The sequence below is a fragment of the Phoxinus phoxinus genome, assembly GCF_949152265.1.
Source record: "Phoxinus phoxinus genome assembly, chromosome: 5".
Lineage (NCBI taxonomy): Eukaryota > Metazoa > Chordata > Actinopteri > Cypriniformes > Leuciscidae > Phoxinus > Phoxinus phoxinus.
Window position 1 is genome coordinate 14,866,322 of NC_136880.1, and position 3,375 is coordinate 14,869,696.

The following is a 3,375-nucleotide window of genomic DNA, read 5'->3' on the forward strand; positions in this document are numbered from 1 at the left end:
ACTTCTGTGATGTGCTGAGTCTCTTGTTTTTTGCATTAAGCAAATCTTAATAAAAATTATGCCAACTACAGTAAAATGGTATTCAAAGAACGGTCTTTGTGAACATGCTGTATTGGCTCAGTAAAGATACAGTTACTTTCAAACTATCAAATAGTATGTGCGAAATTGACTTTTATTCTTACCTTTCTCCAGCCTTATGCTGTGTCACATTAGCTAAATTTAAAATTCCTATTGGAACGATTGGATTGAGCAATGTGACCTTTACACACCACAGCTCAGAATCGTTTCTAGTGAAGGCCTTGGACTATCAAACTGAATATTTTCCCGCGACACCAGACTGCCTGGTCACATTACATTTACAGCTGTTACAAAAACAGGTGAAATCCTTCTGACAATAATTCTTGAATAGATCAATGGAAATGCTTTCCTTAGATATTGCAGACTTCTTAGTAGTGCGGCCACACAAAAATACTTATAGATACATGAATTAGCTAGTGGTTGTACATATTGGAAATCCATGATATGCAATAAGTCCTGACATGCGCATATGCATACCCAGCAGGCACAGGATATAGACTACAATGTTGCTCAGACGTTGGATTTTGGTTGAAAATTAAAGTTGGGTTGACGTCTAAATCCAATGTTTGTTTGACGTCAAGCTCCAACGTTGGACAGTTGTTGAATTTTGGTTGGAATAAACCAAACCAAAAGGTGAAATGCATGGCCGTACACTTATTACCAGCTTCACTTAAAACTAACAAGATTTCCTTTATTCAAATTCTGTTTTAATTAAATAATTATTTTGTATTTTAAAGTCACCATGATGGTGGTTAGCTTTTGCTTTAGTTGTGCTCTTGATTCTTGATTCTATTATATAAAATTTTGTCTGGCTGTTAAATCTGTGTGTTTATAAAGCATAATTGTTGTAGCTAAAAAAGCCATGAGATCAGGTGATATTGGCTGTTTCTTGATGATGGCGACGACGTCGTCGATATCATCAAGTAATTGCCTGAATCCCTGATCGTATTAAGTGTCTAATGCTTAGATTATATAGGACTTGTGGTTTTAATTTTGTTTTATTCATAATATAATTTATTTGATTCTACAGCATATCTAGCAGTGTTGTTTATCAAATAATATACTTGCTTTTTAAAAACGATTTCGTGCACAACAACTTTTAATCTATGGCATTACGTAGATGCACACAGACATCAATAAACAGTGTATGAATCTCAACAATGGTGAATCAAACAAAATATCCTGATAATCAGATCAACTCTGAGCATAAAACAAGCTACAAAAAAAATCCAGCTGCATAATTTATTAATGCCGCAATGCATGCTGGGAGATATGAGTTAGTTTTGATTGGTGGTACCCAGCATGCACTGCAGCATTAAGCATTTCATTGATTGTCACCATTGTTGAGAGTCATGCACTGATTTTTGATGGCTAAGTAGAGGACTTCTAATGTAGAGGAAAAAGATTAATGTACTAAATGTTTTAAAAATCCTTTATATCATTTGATCAACAATATTGCTCTTATGCTGTAAAATTAGATAACTTCTATGGTAAAAAAAAACCCCACTAAAAGCACAAGTCCTATAAAATTTAAAATTAGACTCAAATTCAGTGATTCAGGCAAGTACATGTTGATGACTTCATCATTATCAATAAACATCCAATATCACCTGATTTAATTTCCTCTAAGCTTTTTTGCCACAACAAATATGCTGTATAAACACAATTTTGGCGGCCCGAAAAAATTCAAAAATTAAAGAGTCAAGGATCAAGAGTACAACAAAAGCAAACGCTAACCACCATCATGGTGACTTTAAAATACAACTATTGATTTAATTAAAACGGGAATTAAATAAAGTAAATCTGGTTAGTAATAAGTGAAGCTGGTAATGATTTGGTTTGAGTTGTTGACTCCTCTTCTGCTGAGATCTTCAGAGATTGAATGTGCTACCATGCATGTCACATTTTTTTTGCAGTGCTTATTCCAACCACAATTCAACATTTGTCTGACGTTGGAGCTTGACATCAAACAAACGTTGGGTTTAGACGTCAACCTGACTTTCATTTTCAACCAAAATATGACGTCTGACTGACGTTGGATTATTTTAAAGTCCAATGTCTTCCTGACGTCACATTGACGTCCTGTGTTTGCTGTTCTAAAGTTTTTGCAGTTCACATTTTGCGCAGGAACTAAAAGGTTGAGAGCTTTGTCTTGAATTGACATTGAGCTTACATTCCATTTGAGCGGTTTTTTATTTTAATTTTTTTTACAATGTTGGTCAAATTGTGGCAATGGGAAGGAGAAGTGACACTGAAGAAATATCCTCAAAGGCTATCTCTATAGACTAAGATACTTTTCACTGTATATTATTAAATCATATTAAATATTGCTGGGATTAAATGAAAAAGCTGTTTCCAAATTGACATGCACTGCATAAAAACAAACAAACAAAAAGCAAGGACATACTCAGCATTATGGAGGAGCCTATCCAGATGGACACACTGGTGTTAATCTGGTGTTGGCTCTGCAATACCACAGCTGGAGTTGGTGTGTTGAACACTGCACAGACCTGGAGAGTCAGGAGCAGCTGGCATAGTTAACAGCAGCATAATTCCAATAGGAGACTGACATGAGCTTGTCTGGTCTAAGCAAACAAATACTATACCACATACAAAAAATACCATCATTTTTAGTCATATCAACACTGAATATACACCCTACAGCAGTGTTTATTTAAGATTTGGCACCCCTTTGATTTATTAATGTGAATTTGAATTGAATTGGCCACTAGATGTTGAGTTTGGATTGGAATGACACGAGGAGTTGTGATTCTGCATAACAACGAGTGACACTTTACAATAAGGTCTCTTTTGTTAACATTACTTACATAAACGTACAATAAGCATACATTTGTTACAGTTTTTATTAATATTTGTTAATGTTAGTTAATACAATTACTGTCGTTCATTGTTTATGTTAGTTCACAATGCATTGACTAATCTTAACAAATACAACATTTGATTTTAATAATGTATTAGTAAATGTTGAAATTTACATTAAGAGTAATAAATGCTCTATAAGTATCGTTCATTCTTAGTTCAAGTTAACTAAAGGAGTCTAGTAAACTAAAGTAACTATTCAAAATAAATATAGTCATCAGTACTGGATGAACATTAATATCATACCACGATCTGACAACAATCTAGGTTTATGTTTATGCACATCACTGCGAAATATCAGTCTAATCTTTGCAACATTTTGTTGCCATAGCCAACTTATACTATCTTGCTTATATGTATTTATTTATTTATGTATTTAGTTAGAAGAGTTTGTATTGGATTTTGGACAACTCTAAA